The sequence below is a fragment of the Henckelia pumila genome, chromosome 1 (genome assembly GCF_033568475.1).
Source record: "Henckelia pumila isolate YLH828 chromosome 1, ASM3356847v2, whole genome shotgun sequence".
NCBI lineage: Eukaryota > Viridiplantae > Streptophyta > Magnoliopsida > Lamiales > Gesneriaceae > Henckelia > Henckelia pumila.
In genome coordinates, this window is record NC_133120.1 from 159021913 (window position 1) to 159042375 (window position 20463).

Here is a 20463-nt window from a genome sequence, read left to right on the forward strand (position 1 = left end):
ACACTTCTTCCCATATAATTCTTCGAATGGTGCCATCTCTATACTCGTCTGATAACTGTTGTTATACGAAAATTCCACGACTGGTATAGAATCTTGCCATGTAGTACCAAAATCAAGTACCACAGCTCTGAGCATATCCTCAAGCGTCTGAATAGTTCGTTCAGATTGACCGTCAGTTTGAGGATGGTAAGCAGTACTCAAATGTAAGCGCGTACCTAGAGCTTCCTGTAGGCTATGCCAAAAATGCGAAGTGAATCTCGGATATCGGTCAGAAACTATCGACTTTGGCACACCGTGTAATCTTACCACTTCTCGAATATAGAGATCTGCCATTTAATCATGACGATAAGTCATTCGATAAGGAATAAAGCACGCAGATTTTGTCAATATGTCGATGATCACCCAAACAGCATCACATCCTCGAGATGATCGTGGCAACTTCGTTACAAAGTCCATGGAAATGTGATCCCATTTCCATTCAGGAATCGATAAACTCTGTAATAGACCACCTGGTTTCTTTCTTTCTGCCTTCACCTGTTGGCAATTCAAACATTTTGATACAAATTTAGTCACATCAGACTTCATTTGTTTCCACCAGTATTGACTCTTCAAGTCGTTGTACATCTTCCTGCCTCCAGGGTGAACACTGAAGCGACTGCAATGGGCTTCTTTCAAGATATTCTATCTCAAGTCTGCAATATTGGGAACAACTATTCGGTTATTCACATACAAGATATCATCATCACTAACCTTGTACTCAGACTGATGTCCTGATCGAATCATTTCAATTGATTTCTGTACATTCTGATCAGTCTTCTGCACTTCTTTGATACGAATCAGCAATTTTGGCTCAACACTGATTGCATATGCTCTTATCGGCCTTCTATCTGTCTCAAATACATACCCAGAAAAGCAACAATCTTCAATCAAATTAGATTCACCTACAGTAGACAAGGATAGAGCACACACCTTTCTAATCAAGGCATCTGCTGCTGCATTAGATTTTCCCGGATAGTACTTGATTTCACAATCAAAATCCTTCAATAAATCAAGCCATCGTCGTTGTCTCATATTCAATTCGGATTGTGAGAACAGATACTTCAGACTTTTGTGATCAGAAAAGATTTTGAACTTCTCGCCGTATAAATAATGTCTCCAGATCTTCAATGCAAAGATGATTGCAGCCAATTCAAGATCATGAATCGGATACCTGACTCCATGTGGTTTCAGTTGTCGAGAAGCATAAGCGACAACATGTCCTTTCTGCATTAAAATACATCCCAAACCCTGGTGAGAAGCATCACAATAAACAAAAAAATCACCAGTACCTGTAGGGATTTTCAAAATCGGCGCTGTAGTCAATCTCTTCTTTAGTTCAATAAAATTCCTTTCACACGCCTCAGACCAAATAAACGGTGCATTCTTCTGTGTAAGCTGTGTAATAGGCTTCGCTATTGATGAAAAATCTCGGATAAATCGACGGTAATATCCAGCTAAGCACATAAAACTGTGAATTTTTGGCACAGATGTCGGTCTCTGCCAACTAATCACCACTTCAACCTTACTTGGATCAACTGAAATGCCATCTCCTGAAATTATATGACCAAGGAAAACAACTCTCTGCAACCAAAATTCACATTTGGATAACTTGGCATACAATTTCTCTTCTCTTAATGTTCTTAGTACAATTCGGAGATGATTCGCATGTTCACACAGAATCTTAGAGTATATCAAAATATCATCGATAAAGATAATCACAAATTCGTCTAGATATCTTTGAAATACTCTATTCATCAATCCCATAAAAACTGCGGGTGCATTCGTTAGACCAAAATGCATGACTATGAATTCATAATGGCCATACCTGGTTTGAAATGCAGTCTTAGGAATGTCCTCTTCTCTAACTCTCAACTGATGATAACCGGATCGTAGATCAATCTTCGAATATACCGACGACCCTGCAATTGATCAAATAAATCATCGATAGGAGGTAAAGGATAACGATTATTTACCGTTGCTTTGTTCAATTGCCGGTAGTCAATACATAATCTCATTGATCCGTCCTTCTTTCGAACAAATAACACTGGAGCACCCCAAGGGGAAACACTCGGTCTGATATATCCCTTGGCTAACAAATCTTCAAGTTGATATTTCAGTTCTTTCAGTTCAATCGGTGCCATTCGGTAAGGTGCATTCGATATCGGCTGAGTACCTGGCATCAATTCAATACCGAAGTCTACCTCTCTGTACGGTGGCAATCCCGAAATCTCGTCAGGGAATACATCTGCAAACTCACTCACCACCGGTTTATCAGTCAATTTCGGACTAGACTTCAGTATATCAACTGCATAAATAAGGAATCCTTCTGCCCCTTTCTGTAACAAGTTAGTCATAGAAAGAACATATATCAAAGGAATTCTGGTTCGTGATCCCTTACCATAAAATTTCCATTCGTCAGTCATATCAGGTCTGAACTTCACAATCTTCTGAAAACAGTCAACTGTTGCTCTGTACTTGGTTAACATATCGATACCGATTATACAGTCAAAATCAGATAAACCAAGAACAATAAAGTCAAGCTCAACTTCATTACCTTCATACTGTAGTACACAGTTTCTAACAGACTTCACTGATACTATACCTTTTCCCAACGGTGAAGATATAGACACTACAGTAGCTAATGACTCAACAGGCAATGAATACAACGTAACAAATTGTTCAGATATGAAGGTATGCAACGCACCAGTATCGAATAAGACATAGGCAGGATAACCAGAAAGAAAACAGTTACCTGCAATCACATCGTCCGGTGCTGCTTGTGCTTGCTCTTTTGTCAATGCAAACACTCGTGCTTGTTGCCTCGGAGGTTGATTCACCGTCTGACCTCCTACTCTACTCGGTGCTGCAGGCTGTGGTTGAAAAGAGTGTACAAAAGATGTAGATTGACCCACCGCTCTCGATGATCCAATACCCTGTGCACCCTCAGATCCTCGTTGTGGACACACTCTCGCAAAGTGTCCCATCTTGTTGCAAATGTGGCAGCTTCCAAATACACCTCGGCATTGTTCATTGGTATGGCGACCCCCACACTTGGTGCAATACACATCGGACTTCTGTCCAGCTTTAGACTGTCGGGAAGTACCTGAACTAGAAGAGCTACTACCACCAGATCTCTTGAATTGTTTACTCTTTCCCTTGAAGAAATTCTTCTTTTCACTGCTGCTACCTCCAGCTTCAAATAGAGGTGGCGGTGGAATCTGTGGCTGCTCTTGGGACGGTCTCACTGGCTGTGGCATAAACTGTGCTCCTCTTTATTTCAATATCCCTGCTTCTGCACCCTTTGCTCGATTCAGAGCATCGGCAAAGGTATTTGGTCTTCCCGAATTCACAAGTGTAAACACATCAGGATTCAAGCCATTGATGAATTGATCGGCTTGAGCTTCATCACTAACAGCAATATGTGGAGAAAACTTCAACAGGCTAGTGAATTTTGCAACATATTCTTCGATATTTAACTGTCCCTGTTGTAAACTTGCAAACTCTGCTCCTTTGTCCTTGCGATAAGACACATGAAAGAAACGCTGATAGAAAGCAGTTCGAAATACAGACCAGGTAATAACAGTACCTTGGTTTTCCAACGCTTTCTTCGTCGCTATCCACCAACTCTTGGCAAGGCCATGCAGTTGATGAATTACCAGTCTCACACGACGATCATCTGTATAATCTATAGACTCGAATAACTGCTCAATATCTTCCAGCCAATTTTCGCACTCCACAGCATTCTCAGTTCCTTGCAATTTCGGTGGTTGGAATGACTGGAATCGTTTCAGAAGTTTCTCCATCGGATTAGCATCGCTAAACTCATCAGTAGAAGTACTACCCTTTCCATGTTCAGTTGCTGTCACTGGGACCTGTGCAACATTCGTCTGTTCAGGCTGATTCATAGCCAATGTCTGTCTAACCCTCGGTGCTGGTCGAGGAGGCATATCTGATAAACAAATAGATTAGTGCACAATTCATCATATCATAACACATTTCTGTTTCAGTTCCTCCTCTGATTAGCACAATTATGCCTTCTCAAGAGATCGATTTCTGATTCATCCTCATTCAATACATGCTATTACTTCAATCAGATAATCAGATAGCATGTAATTCAAAACACTGTACGGCATATTATTCACAAATTATCACAACATCATGTGACAAAGTAACATCTGTAATCAAGGAATCATATACCATACAAGTATGAAAGCAATAAATAAATCAGAATAGAAGACTCGATCTACCCCGCTCATCTATTCTCAGTCCGAGAAACTTAAGCTCTGATACCACCTGTTGTGGGGACCTCGGGTTGCTAATCCCATCTTAGGGCAATTAACGATTAATAAACCAAATGAAATTTTTTTTTTCAAAAACTTGGACCTCGCTCGATCGGCAAGATCCTACCGATCGAGCGGCCAAGAAAATTCAACTCTCGGGTCTGAGCATATTTTGGTCTCGCTCGATCGGTCAAATCTTGCCGATCGAGCGGCAAGAAAAATCAAATTCTCTGCCTGAGAAAAGCAGGCCTCGCTCGATCGGTGAAAACTTGCATAATATTTTTGCTGTCAAAACCATACACTATCAAATCTCATCACCAAAATCAATACAAGGCATGGTTTAAAAGTTCCAAAACTTGCATTTACATATGAACAAGGTCTCAAGCATTTATACATGCATTTTATTACATCAAACAAGTCGCTAAAGATCGGTAAACGACAACAACTATCTCAAGTTTCATACATGTAATCCAAAACCAATAAGACCAAGGTTTAATGCTTCTAAAGTTCAAGACCTCATCTACAACCCGAGTCCTCACGTGATAGACTCTCTCCCAGCTGTCAATGACGTCGATGACTAGCTCCTGCCCCATCTGTTGTCATGCACACTTACAAAACAAGACAACAGCCGAATAAACTCCGGTGAGAAATGATTCTCAGTATAACCAACATATAGAGAAAGCGTTAAATAAATCATATCGAATCTATTTAAAACTCGACTCAACAAAATAGAGTAATTAAAGTTTTGAATAAGAACTGATTCATACAACTTCGTGGCCTTCAAGATTCATAAATGATCTTGACATGGATATCCATCTATCGTAGACATTCTGAGCTAGAAAATAAGGTTAACCGCAACCTTGGCATAGAATCAATTCAATACACAATCATATCGACTTAAACTTAAAGATCCACTACCTGAGATGGATCAATAACATCAAAATAAATCAAAACATAACAAGTATGTGGTTTTTGCGGGCCAACTCAAGAATAGTCGTTCTTGAGTTTCAAAGTCCCTAACTCGCTATGTCGTCATTATACTTTCTAATATCTCGGTTCTGAACTCTTCAATCTGAAATATAACAACCAAAATACTCATATCAAACTTCATTCAAGATTATTATTTCAGAAACGAATCAAAACCATTAATCGACCGTCAATCAAACTCATTTCAAACCTCAACTCTTTCTTCTTCGGTTTAACTCGGATTCTTGAATCGTTGGCCTTCAAACTCGACTTAAATTGAAGAATAAAAATGCTATAACATTCACATCATCAAGATAACAACTTCAGCTCAGATATAGGCTATCAAAACGATCCAAAAACTCGAATCGACGGCGTAGCGATTGAAAATCGGTAACCGACGTAATCCCGAAACCATTTCTAACTTCAAAACCAATTGTACGTGTATTCAATTCAACAAACCAGCTGATATATCATTCCAAACCTCATCTCAATAGCTATAACAATTGATAAACATGCTGGAATCATGCTTCAACATAAATAACACAAATTCATCAATTCGGTTTTGAGATAGAATCGCATATACATCGAATAACATGATCAAAAACTCAACATATGATATCTGTCAACTTTCGAGCTTCAAACCATGATGCAAGATATATAAACTTACACTAAATCAAAGCCCTAGTCGTAAGGATTCCAGAACAATTTACGGAATCGAAATCGGACAATCGATTCAAAAGATATAAGGATTTTAAAATCACAAATGCAAAGGAAAAGAAGAAGCTCGGCTCCTTTGTTCTTATTTTCTAAATTCTCTACCAAAAATACACGTGCACATGCTGAGTCTTGCATAATAATCTGATAACATTCAACCAATATTGCAATTTAGCCCCTCAATTCTTCAATAATTGCAATTTGGTCCTCGGCCCTTATTTTAATTCAATTTCAATCCTAAATAATTTAAGAATATTATAATTTAAATCAAAACTCTAAATATTCCCAAATTAAATATACTCGGATTAAAATTAAATAAATTCAAATTAATATTAATTAATCCCGGGCCTTACAATTATTCTCATTGGAGTTATCCGGCTGTCATTTTTTTTGTATGTGTACATGATGGCAGGTTGGGCAGGATCTAACCAGAGATCGTATGACTAGATCGAGATGTGGAATGATAGAGTTAGGACTTGGTTTTAGAAGTCGTACTTCGTATTCGAACTTCTTTGTATTGCATTTAGAGTTTTAGAACTTAGAATTGATGTATGTTCTACACTTTTTATGTATTTAAATACTTTGTTGTTAAAAAAATGTTAGTTGGATCATGTCGGAGCCTTTCTGGGTATGATATTACACTTTTGGAGTCATTTTTGAAGCAGAAACAGCAGACCATGCGCGCCCGCGTGTCCTGCACTCTTCGGGACACCCGAACAGGTCGTTATGCGTGCCCGCACCTCGTTTGGCGCGCCCGCGCGTTACTCCATGTAAAAAAAAATTGCCTTCTTTTTGCGACGTGATTTTGCGTCGCCGAATGTAAGGTGTGCGTCGCCAAATGTCTTATTGATTATTTCCTTTTCTTTTGATTGCATGATTTTTTCTAATTAGATGATTCGATTCCGGGTCCTCACATAAATCTTTGAAACATCCTTCAATTGCTGCCCAAGGTAAGAAACCTATTCTGAGAAAACTAGTCCTGACCCTAAGCCAAAACAATGGAATTAGCATCCTTTTGTTTGTCATTACTGTCTCAAACCTGGTCATATCAGGTCATTTTGTCGTAAGCTCAAAAATGAATATCTTCTGTGGGAGTCTAAACAGGTGTTGCCCCCTGTGTTACCCAACACCAAGCGCAACACTAACCAAAAAGGACCCACAATGAAGAAAATTTGGGTACAAAAGTAAAAAAGTGTAGTGTTTGCTATTTTAATTCATTGAAAGCTAACACTGTAGGAAATTGATATTTTGATAGTGGAAGCTCCCATCACATGACAGTTTTGAAGGATCACCTCACTGACTGAGTTGAACATATAGGTGGTAGAGTGACCTATGAAGGTGGTGCAAAAGGAAGAATTATTGACAAGGGAACACTCAGTGTGGAAGGGTTTCCAAAGCTTCATAGTGTATTGCATGTTGAAGGACTTGATGCGAATTTAATTTTGATTAGTCAATTGTGCGATAATGAATTGCATGTGAAGTTTGATAAGAATACTTGTGAAGTTTTTTGATAATGCTAACAGATGTATCATTACAGATACAAGATCAATAGACAACTGTTACCAATTCGGTGAGGAATTGTCTTGCAAACACTCAAAAGTTTATTTTAGTTTATGGCACCAAAAGCTTGGTCATGTGAATTTCAAGACTTTAAATAATCTGAGTAATTAAAGTCTGGTGTTTCATACATCTGTGGTGCATGCAAAAAACGTAAGCAGACTCATGTGTCGCACCCCGTGTTACAACACTGTGGGATAACATGGTGTCTCAAACTTTTATATATGAACTTGATGGGTCCTATGGATGTTAAAAGCTATGGAGTTAAGAAATATTCGTTAGTGTGCATTGAAGATTTTTCTCATTTTACATGGGCAAGATTTATTAGAGAAAAGTCAGAAACTTATGATGTTTTTAAGAAGTTTTTTTTAATAAGATCACCAACTTGCATGCTTTGACTTAGCAAGGATCAGAACTGATCATGATAAGGAATTTGAGAACTCATCTTTTACGTCTTTGTGTGACAAGAAAGATATATCTCAAGAGTTCTCTGCTCCAAAAACTCCTCAACAGAATGGTAAGGAACGAAGATGACTCTTAGATTTATTTTTGAATTTAAGTTGTAATTTTAAATTTGAATGTAATTTATGTTGTTTAATAAAATTAGCTTAAATTTTATATTCTCTCTTGTTTTATAATCATCTTTTTTATTATCGCAAAAAAGTGGAAAATAAATTTGGTTAAATAATAATATATTTGGTTAAATATTAATTGCATTAAAACTTGTGTTGTTTACATTGATGGGAAGTTATTTTAATGTTTATGCTATTTACTTTAATGCATATTTATTTATCCTATTTAACCAAATTTTGTGATCATCGAAAAAAGGGAGATTTTTACGCCTTAAACAAATCTCATGTTGTGAGATTAATGTTTTTATTGCATTAAAAAGTTTCAAATATTATGTTTTGATTATTATAAAACTAGGTTAATCGTTACTAATGTTTTCAGTGAACAATTTTCAAAATTATAAAATAAAATTGAACAAGAGTTCAAAATATTGAAGAAAATAATTATGCATACTTCCGAAACAAATTTAAAAATAAAAGTTGGAACAAATTTGGAAGTACAGGATTGGAAGCACCGATCTCTTTCGAAAGCACCGATTAATATTTGTTTTTATTTAAAGCTTCAAATGCAGATCAAAAGCAATGATTGGGAACGATCGAAAGCTCTGATCACGATAAGAAGTTCCGATCCTTAGCCATCAATATTTTATTCAATGGAAGCAGATCAGAACCAGCGAAGGTGCACGATCGGAAGCTCCGTTTGCAAGATCGAAAGTTCTGATCTCCACCGGCGAGTACATGATTTGTCCGTAGACTTTTTCCCGACAGAGTATTTATTGCAGCCGATTAATTGGAAGCCCCGAAGTTCTGAATGGAAGTTCCGATCTCTCCTTGGTGCTTTAAATTCAAATTTGAATTTGATGACATTTGTAAATCTCCGAAGATGGATCAGAGGTTCCGATATCAACCAAGTTGAACGCTATAAATAAAGGTATTCCGAGGCCATTTGGAATCAAAACTCAACATCCTACTCTTTCATTCATTCAAGCACCATTTGAGCGATCCTTCAAGCATTCTAAGCCTATTTCAAAGTCCCTAGATATATATTTCTGTATCGAGTTGTATACATGCTTGTAAATTGTAGTTGTGTATATTCGAGTGTGAAGCCAAGTTTATCGAGTTGCTGTGGCTATTCTTGGAGCCCTTAAGGCCAAGTGTATCGAGTTTTTGTGAGGCTATCCTTGGAGCCCTCAAGGCCAAGAGATGCGGTGATCGTGTTATTGTTGTATTGGCTATACTTGGAGCCATCAAGGACAAATTAAAGTGCTAGTGATACCTTGGTTAATCTAGCTTAACCAAGAATGAAAGACGTAGACGATTTATCGTCGAACTTCCATAAACATACCCTCTGTGACGCCCGAGCCTAAAGAGGCGAGGAGTGATCACCAGTGCCAAGAGATTGCATGGAAAATGAGCGGCTCCTGGTAGGCTTCTAGGCGGAGAGAGACATGAATGAACCGATCCTGCCGGAATGAGTGGGATTCTGAGACTGTGTAGGTATGAGACTGCATAGTCGAGGAGAGGTTAAAATATTTCATATGTACTACTCATATCAAGAAGGTGCATCTTTTTTTTTGGGAGCTCATCACATAATAACTCTAAATTTAAGTGTGCTTGACTTGGGAAAATTATAGGATGGGTGACCCCCTGAGAAGTTTCTCAGGGTGCGTGTGAGTGAGGACATAAGCACGCTGAAAAGGCTCGTCTTGATACAGTGGGTCGTTACACTCTCTCTTATTTATCGCTTTATTTATTTTTAATCATTTACTTTATTTACTTACTTCATTTATATTTGACTACCTTAAGTCTTCAGCTTGTGTTTTGCAAAATCATTTTAAATTGCTAAAGTTTCCAATAGAATCTAATTCCCCTAGATTCCAACAATAACTTTATCGTTTGTGGTTTTTTTAGTGTCGGTTGTATTCTGTTGGTTGTTTTGTTGTCGTATTTTAAGTTTCCACTAATTTTATCGGTTTAAGTTTATTATTAGGTTAATTTCATGCTTTTAGTTTTACTAGTAAGTGATCCCGGAAACGGGTTGCTACAAAATCTAAATTTGAGTTTCTAAATAAAATCAAGATTATTTTAATGAAAATACTTAGGTAGTGTTTTCAACCTAAAAAAATAAGTGATTATGAATTTTTTATTAACATAACACATTTGTTACGAATAATTCATAATCACTCTTTTTTTTTTGTCAAGAAATATTTTATAATCACTTATTTTTTAGAAGTTAAAAATACGACCTTAATATGGTTTGAAATTGCTTCTAAAAAGTACTTCTTAGGAACGAAAAAACTCAAAAGCGCTTCTTAGAAAAATATCAAACAATACCTTAATTGCAAATTTGATATCATGAATATATTTTGATCAAAATACTCCAAACTTATTTATCACTTATTAAAATTTGTCATGTACGTAAAATTTTCTCGCAAGTTTTACACCACAAATAAAAATATATTTTTTTAAAAAATTATTATCAGATTGAATACATGATGGTAAGATTACCTAGTTTTCTTGTGATCTACATTCTTTTCATGTACTTTCAACGGATACTAGCCCTAAAAAGTGATTTATAATAAGTTTTAGAGAGTGTTTGTAAAAGATTATGCTTTTGTAGAAGTGATTAATCTATAAATTATAAAAAAGTTAAGAAAAATCAAAAGTTGGTAGTGTTTGGAAACAAATGTGAAAAATCTAAAAATCAAAGTTGTTAGCGCGCACACAATTTTCAGAAATTAAAAATTAGAGGAAAAATGGTCTATTGGTTTTGATTTTATCTGGTTTCGACAATAATCACTCCTAATAAATTTATTTTCATGAATTACTTTCAATTAATAGCCAAGAACACTTAGATTATTCTGTTTCTCTCTCCCAAACAACAAATAGAGTGTATCAACTACAGTTCAATTCCAATATCTCTATTAAGAATCTAATTATAGTGATATATGTAAAACAATATTTTTTAAGGCTTTATTAAAGTTATATACTCTTCCGAGTTATATAAACAATTAATATTGTATTTTCTATTGATCCTATTCAAAATCCTTTCTCCTGAGTGCCGGATTCCAAATAAATATGACAAATCAATTTATGGCCAGTAAATTGAAAAGACAATCGAAACTAAAAAAACAGTTAATTTAGGAAAATTCAATCCAATAAAATTAAATAGTTGTAAACGTGTCTCAACCAGACTACATCAAACCCCTAGACTATGAAAATTTAGTTCATAATCAAAAATAGATAAATACCATTCATGTTTTTCAATCCAAACATATTTTAGAATTTAAAAGAATAAAGATAAAATAACAAATCCAAAGACTTCGTCTTTGTCACGGTTGAAGATCTTCACGTCTTGCACAGATTTCTCTCTTTGAAACTCACGATCAATCTCTCAAATATTTTTTCTGATGTGTGGCAGCTACTTCAATTTGATGTATTGAATATCTTTTATATGTTTCTGAAAACCCCAAAAATTCAGCCAATGGATCGAGTCTCCAAATATTTCCAAATGTCTGTAGTGTTTCCATGTATATGCTGATGCGCATAAACGTCATTTTCCAGCGCAGATGCGCTTACTCTGTTTCATCAAAAATCTCACTCAGCACAGAGGCGCTCTTCATTTCCCGCAGCTGCGCTTCATGCCCCAATCTTCAACCGCGCGGCTGCTCTTCTCTCATAGCGCAGATGCGCTGAGTTAGTTCCCATTTCCCAATTCTCTACCTTTTTGCGCAGAATTCCTTTTCTTATAACGCAGCTGCGCTTATTGTTGCGTGTTTTTCGCTCGCAAGCGCACGATGTCAAGTTATAATATAGGAATTAAGTCCAAGTCGATCCCATAAAGAATGAATAAATGATATTATATCAAATTTTTGCAACTAATAACATCCTAATCCTATGTAGAGCTACGAAAATGGTTTGATTTTAATAACACTAAAAATTACAATAAATAAAATTAAATAACCACGAGTTCAGGAGATGAAAATTGAATAAGCGATGAATGCTAGAGGTTCGATTTCACTTGACTGTCCACCACAATTTATTTTTAATGATTGTTCTATTATAAAATCTTCTAGTTTATTAGCCAAGAATTTCTATTATTCTCTACTACCTCTCTCGAGTGTCAAGAAGAAATTCGTATTCAATAGCAAACTCAATATGTCTATCTAAGTTTAAATATTAAATCCGGTAAATGGCACGAGAATTCTTCTAACGACTTCTATAGAGTTATATGCCTCTCGAACAATATAAACACCAAAGATGTATTTTCTTATGTCGTATTCAAAATCTCTTCTCTCGAGTGATAGATTCTAAATAAAATATCATTCAATCTATAGCCAGTAAATTGAAAGCATTAAAATCAGGAATACACAAATAAACTGTGCGAAGAATTAAAATATATAAATCAAAATATCTCAATCATGGTTTTCAGTCAAGATTTGTCAACCTCTAGACTAAGAAATTAGTTCATGACGCAATTAAAAATCAAATAAAATATGTTTTTCCAACAATCAACAACCAAGAAAAATAGATTTCAAAGAGAAACAAGAACAAATTAGAATGAAGCTTCTCCGTCGCCGGATGCCACCGTCTTTCGTCTTTGTACCAAGTTCTCGAGATCTTGTGCAATCCCTATATCTCAATAGCCATCTCTATGCTCTGAATCCTCTCTAAACCCTTTTATCTCTCAACATAAGCCATAAAATCCTTTTTAAACTTGATTAGAGACTTTTTCATATTTTTGGAGACTACGCAGCGCTGGAGCACTAATTCTTAGGCGCTGGAGCATGAAAGTTTCGTATTTTATTTTCAATGTAAGACGTCTGGCATTGGAGCGCTCATAATGAGGCACTGGAGCGCACTGGACATGAATTTACGGGCGCTGGAGCTCTAGGAATATGGCGCTGGGGCTCTACTTGTTCTTCCATTTCACCATCTGCGCAGCATTTTTGTAAAAATCATAACTCAAGTTTTAACCGTCGGATCAAGCTGAAATTTTGAAAAAAGATTTAAAACATCCTAAAATTCAATTAGAACGGTGAAGATCGGATTTGGATGTTTCTAGAAGCTCTTGTAATTTTGTAAACTTTGCAGCTCCATAATTTCTTCTTCCATCTCTTCTCGATACTTTTTTTCCAGTCCTTGCATTTAACAAAAACAACAACAAATACGCATAAAATCCACTAAATACATCACAAAATCCAAGTTAAATCATATGCAAATTAAGTGCATACAATGCACTTATCAAATCCCCCAAACTTAGACTTTTGCTAGTTCCGAGCAAAACAATAACAAGTAATATAGTCGACCTCCGAATTTTTACATTCTAAGATTCAATACACATGTCCGCTAATTTTCTCAAGAGTTTTCGTGTGTGTGTGATTTTCCAATCTTGTCTATCCTCCTCGCTTTCGATACACTAATACAACAAGTTTGTTTCATAGATTCATCAATTCCGCTCTCTAGTTTCAAAACACTCTCCACCAAGTTCAACTTCTACTCACTAAGATCAAAAGGATTTTTCAAGTTATATCTTAGTTTTTTCATAACATCGCTGGATTTTGCACCAGTTTTATTTTAGCCCCATAAATTACCCGCAAACTTAGCCATAACTAAAGATAGGATTCGGATTTCAATCCCCTCGTCTATAGCCCGGATGGAGCATCAACCCCATTTTTGTCCGCAAACTTAGCCATGGATTGGTGATTAGGATTTCAATCCCTTTCCAGGCCCGGATGGAGTTGTAAATGTTTTGTTTTCTATGTTGCTTTGGAAACTTTTTAGTTATTCATTTTTAAAATTTTTTTTTCCTAAATCATTTCTAAGATCATAGAAGTCTACCTCGGTTTTGAATACAAATCACCAAAGTTAAGAATCAATCATCCAATTCACTCACAAAATCACAAAGCTTCTCTAATCACTAGAGTGTCAACAATCAAGGCATAGTGCATAAGAGTGAGAACTCAAGACAAAATATAACTAACATTGACCTTTCAGCACAAAAAAATTATTTTCATTATAGGCCAACACAATTACACATCATGCGTTTAACTCAAACTAACTCATGGAAAATTTTCAATTTTTTCACAATTTTTAAACACCCCCCAAACTTAAATTGTGCATTATCCTCAATGTAAGATAATTCAATAACAAGAACGAATGAATGCACATACCTATGGCATGACCGTCAATAGTCATAGCTTATCATAATTTTGGGTGCAGGTACATTGATACACGATATTTCTTTACAAGGACCTAGAGTAGAAAATTCAATGTTAGCGCGCGAACAAGACATGCCCTCAAAAAATTAAAAATTAAATAAATTAAAAATTAAAAATACTAAAACAAAAAAAAAAAAACTTGGGTTGCCTCCCAAAAAGCGTTTGGTTTATAGTCGTCAGCCCGATTTGAAGCTGATTTTAGCCAATTCCTGTCACTTTATTGGAGGTTTTGTTCCTCTCTTTCACCCTCCAAACATACTCAAAAATCATCTTGGACTTATCTTTATTTTTCACTTTATTCGCCACCTTCGGATCTCGCCCACTCTTCAACTCTATTCCTACACCAAAATTATTCACAGAAGAATCAAATAAATCAATGAGATTACAAGCAAGTACCTCATCTTGGAAATTCGTGGTTGATGCGATCATGGATGGCTCGCATGCTGATCAAGTGGCTAAGGATCCGTTGGAAATGCCAAGAGGACCAGTTACGAGGGGTCGAGCTAAGAAATTCAAAGAAGCGCTTCAGTCATTGATGGTGAATTGTCAAGAAGGCAATGGAATGCTTGAAGATCACTTTGAAGGATGTTACAATATTATTGAAGTCCAAAGAAGTCAAGAGAGCGGAGAAAATGTCAAAGAAAATACAAAAATAGGCAACACAACCCGAGACGCATGCGCACCCGCGCCTTGTCCACGCGTGCCCGCGCGATGCCTGACAATTTTGAAAATTGAAGACAGAATGTTATGTGTGCCCGCGCTTGTCTGAAGCGCGCCCGCGCCTAAGCCGAGTGTTTTCAAGTGTTCTGGACAGAGTTCTATGCGCGCCCACGCCTACGAATTTTACACAAAGTTCGGCGTGTTGTGTGTGTGCGAGACTTTTTGATATTTTGGCATTATTTTCTATATTTTGAGTCTTTTAATTATACTAGAAAACTTTCTAGATGATATCTTTGATATCTTTAGACTATATTTTGCATTATCTTTATTTTTGATTGTAAACTATAAATACTTTTGTTTATTTCATTAATAAGAATTCAGATTCAGTTTATACAAAAAAATATTAAAATTCTCTCAAGAATTTTATTCAAAGCTTTGCTTTGCTTTTCAAATCAAACTTTCTCATTTAATTACTTGGAAGCGTTTGTCGATTGTTTCTCACTGAAGATTGTCAGATACAAGTTATCTGAAGGTTTTCTTTGTTTTCAATTGTCGTGATTTCTGTTGTTAATCGTACCGTCGATTAAAGGTGGAAATCCAAAAATCCTATCAATTTTACTTGTTTCAAAGATTGGGCAAAACTTTGGGTCTTTTGTTTATTGATTAGAGGGTGCAATTCCAATTGTAATCTTGTTTGCTAATCTTACACTTCAAGATTCATATCATTGGTCTTATAAATATTAAAATTGACCGCTTCACCACCAACTCGCAGAGTTAATTTACCCTCCTGCACATCAATTAAAGCTCTTCCAGTTGCCAATAATGGTCACCCCAAAATTAGAGGGACATCTTGATCTTCTTCCATGTCAAGCACTAAAAAGTCAGCGGGAAAAATAAATTTATCTACTTTTACCAATACATTTTCCACAATATCGCGAGGATAAGTCAGAAAACGGTCAACCAACTGCAGAGTAATTGTGGTTGCTATTAACAGTTGCACCACCAATAATACAAGGAATAGTAAAACTCCCTGGATCTTTCAATTTTTGTGGTAGTTTATTTTTTAGGATGGCGCTGCACTCTTCGGTCAAATTCACCATCTCAAATTCTTCAAGCTTTCTCTTCCTTGCCATCACATCCTTCATGAATTTTGCATAATGTGGAATCTGCTCCAAATCATCAGCAAATGAAATGTTTATATGAATTTTCATGAAGATGTCAAGAAACTTAGAAAACTTCTCATCCAACGCTTTTTTCTTAAACCGCTGAGGATATGACGGAATATCTTTCGGCACATGCGATTTCTCAGGCATAACTGCAGACTTGCTAGAATTTTTACTGACAGATACTTCAGATTCAACCTCAATCTCTTCAACTCGATCCTCATCATCCACTATTTTTGGTTCATTTACCCCAACTTCCTTACCACTTCTCAAAGAAACAGCCTTGCATTGCTCTATTGGATTCACCTCAGTGTTGCTAGGAAAAGATCCTCTCTGCTGATTCGTCAAGGAATTTGCAAGTTGACCAATTTTTATTTCAAGATTTTTCATTGAAGCACCCACATTGGTCAAGTGTATCTCCATATTATCAAGCCTATTCTCAGTTCTATCAAATATTTTTGTCGACTCAGAAATAAAATTACCAACCAAATACTCTAAAGATGACCTGCCCTCATCCTTTTTATTATTGAACCCCTATGGAGGATTCAACACATTATTATAATATGCATATGAAAAATTCTCATGATTGCGCAAACTAGGATGCTATTGATTTGGTACAGGATTACCTCGATAGTTGTTGTAATTTCTGTTGTTCACATTTTGAGCTTGCTCCACACTCTCAATCCATCAGCAGAATTTACGGTAGTCGCCAGTGATTTTGTCTCAGTAGAAACTTGATTCCTTTTTGTCAGCGCACCCAACTGTGTAGAAATAGTAGTCATCTGAGTAGTCAAAGCAGTGAACGCATCAACCTCATGAATTCCAGCAGGATTTCTTATCGCAGATCTCTCACTTGGCCACTGATAACTGTTAACCGTCATTTGATCAAGCATCTCATAAGTTTCAGCAGGAAATTTAGACAATATCGAACCTCCAGCTGCAGCATCTACAGAAATACAATTTGGCCCATTCAAACCATTGTAGAATAATTCGATTTGTTCCCGATCTGGAAAATTATGGTTTGGGCACTTTCGAAGCAATTCCTTGTAACTAGGGATGGCAACGGGGCGGGTCTGGGGCGGGTTTTGCTAAACTCGGGACCTGCCCCATCTCCCTTTAGACCAGCCCCGCCCCGCGAACCCGGCGGGTCCAATCCGGGTTAGATCCGTTGGAACGCCATAAATTAAATAATTTTAAATTTATTAAAATAAAAAAAATAAAAAGTTTAAAAATTAAAAAATATCATTAAATTTAATTTTAAATATAGATTTATAATATTTAAGACAAAAAAGAAATTATTCTCACAAGTTTAAATTTATTAACTTGTAATTAATTAATATTTATTAGCTAAAAAACATTATAATGATTTATTTTTATACTAAACATATCATAATAAAATAAATTAATTTCAATCCAATAATATTACACATTCAAATTATGGATAAAATATTAATTATTTAGTATAATAATATAATAATATATTATTAATATTACGTATATATTTTATATTTATATATATACATGAATATTTTAAATTTATATATATATATAATAATTTGGCGGGGCGGGTTTGGCCAAACCCGAGACCCGCCCCGGACCCGCTTGTGGACCCGCCCCGTCGGGGCGGGTTTTATGCGGGGGCGGGTTTAGACCCGCCCTATTGCCATCCCTACTTGTAACGCTCTCAAGCTTCATACAGTAGCTCATAATATTGTTGTTTGAAAGTTGTGATCTCAATTTTTAGTTGGGCAGGTTTGGCAGAAGGAAAGTACTTAGCCAGAAATTTAGATGTCATGTCCTCCCATGTAGTGATGCTCCCAAGAGGTAGTGACTTCAACCAACTACGAGAATTGTCCCTAAGCGAGAACAGGAAAAATCATAGTCTGATGGTGTCTTCAGTAACACCATGAATTTTCACTGTGTCAGCAATCTCCAGAAAAGTACGCAGGTGAAAATTTGTATCTTCAGTAGCTGCACCCCGAAACTGATTCTGCTGCACCATATTAATCAAAGTTGGCTTCAACTCAAAATTATTTGTCGTGATGTTCTGCCGAACTATTCTAGAATAATTATTGTTGATTATCAATCAAAAGTGATCTTTGATTGGCACCGGGGCATTATTTACAACTCTTTCTCTTTTTTAAGTCATTTGTTGCAATTCTTCTCTTCCAGCTTTCCTCAAAGTTTTAGCAGTTTTTTCGATTTCTGGATCAATGAGCAATGAGTCGTAACTTTGGCTTTTTTGCATAAACTGCATAAACAAGATAAATATTAAATTAGAACCAACAAAATAAAATAAAATTCTCTAAATCAAAATTAAGACTAATTAGCAAAATTTAATATAAATCAAATAAAATTCAATCCCCGTCAACGGCGCCAAAAACATGTTGCGTGTTTTTCGCTCGCAAGTGCACGATGTCAAGTTATAATATAGGAATTAAGTCCAAGTCGATCCCACGGAGAATGAATAAATGATATTATATCAAATATTTGCAACTAATAACATCATAATCCTATGTAGAGCTACGAAAATGGTTGGATTTTAATAACACTAAAAATTGCAATAAATAAAATTAAATAACCACGAATTCACGAGATACAAATTCAATAAGCGATGAATGCTAGAGGTTCGACTTCACTTGACTGTCAAACATAATTTATTTCTAATGATTGTTCAATTATAAAATCTTCTATTTTATTAGCCAATAATTCCTATCATTCTTTACTACCTCTCTCGAGTGTCAAGAAAAAATTCGTATTCAATAGCAAACTCAATATGTCTATCTAATTTTAACTATTAAATTCGGTAAATGGCCTGAGAATTCTTCTAACGACTTCTATGGATTTATATGCCTCTCGAACAATATAATACCAAAGATGTATTTTCCTACGTATTCAAAATCTCTTCTCTCGAGTGATATATTCTAAATAAAATATCATTCAATCAATGACCAGTAAATTGAAAGCATTAGAATCAGGAAAACATAAATAAACTGTGCGAAGAATTCAAATATATAAATCAAAATATCTTAATCATGGTTTCCAGTCAAGATCCGTCTATCTCTAGACTAAGAATTAGTTCATGACGCAATTAAAAATCAAATAAAATATGTTTTTCCAACAATCCATCAACCAAGAAAAATAGAGTTCAAAGAGAAACTAGAAAACGAATTAGAATGAAGCTTATCCGTCGTCGGATGCCACCCTTCCGTTTTCGTACCAAGTTATCGAGCTCTTGTGCAATCCCAATCTCTCAATAGCCGTCTCTATGCTCTGAATCCTCTCTAAACCCTCGTATCTCTCAAAATAAGCCATAAAATCCTTTTTATACTCGATTAGAGACTTTTCATATTTTTGGAGGCTACGCAGCGCTGGAGCGCTAAAGTTTCGTATTATTTTTCAATGAAAGACGTCTGGCGCTGGAGCGCTCAAAATGAGGCGCTGGAGCGCTAGGAGTATGGCGCTGGGGTGCTACGTGTTCTTCCATTTCACCATCTTCACATTATTTTTGTAAAAATCATAACTCGAGTTCTAATTTTCGGATCGAGCTGAAATTTTGACAGCAACTTTAAAATATAATAAAATTTAATTTGAAAGGTGAAGATCAGATTTGGATGTCTTTAGAAGCTCTAGTAATTTTGTAAACTTTATAGATCCGTAATTCCTTCTTCCATCTTTTCCCGATACTTTTCTTCCAATCCTTGCATTTAACAAAAACAACAACAAATACGCATAAAATCCACTCGATACATCACAAAATTCAAGTCAAATCATATGCAAATTAAGTGCATAAAATGCACTTAACACTTATCAATATCAAATCTCTGGATTTATGCGCAGATGCTCTCCATCCCGGTGCATATGCGCTTATTCCTTTTTTTCCGTTTTTTCTCATACTCTGCTTGTAGTGACCCAACCCGGATCCACTACCAAATCAGAGTTACTATAAAAGCGCATGCAATTAAACTTAAAGCGTAAAGAGCGGATAAATAAAATACAGCAAATCCAATCGACAGAATACAACCGACGCTAGAAAAAGTGTATAAATACTGTTATATAACCAAATCAAAGGTTCAGGGTAAACAAATCCCTACCCTCTACCCCTCACACTCTCCCAAGCTCAATCCCGCTGAGAGCCGCCTAGACCGTCCAGCCTCAAACCTGCCCCGCCACAAGGTACACCACAAATACCAAACACAGGGGCGTGAGCGACTACGCTCAATACGGTAAGCAATGATATAAATACAAATATGCACATGTAAATGGATTTAAAACCTCAGGTAAAAACACCTGC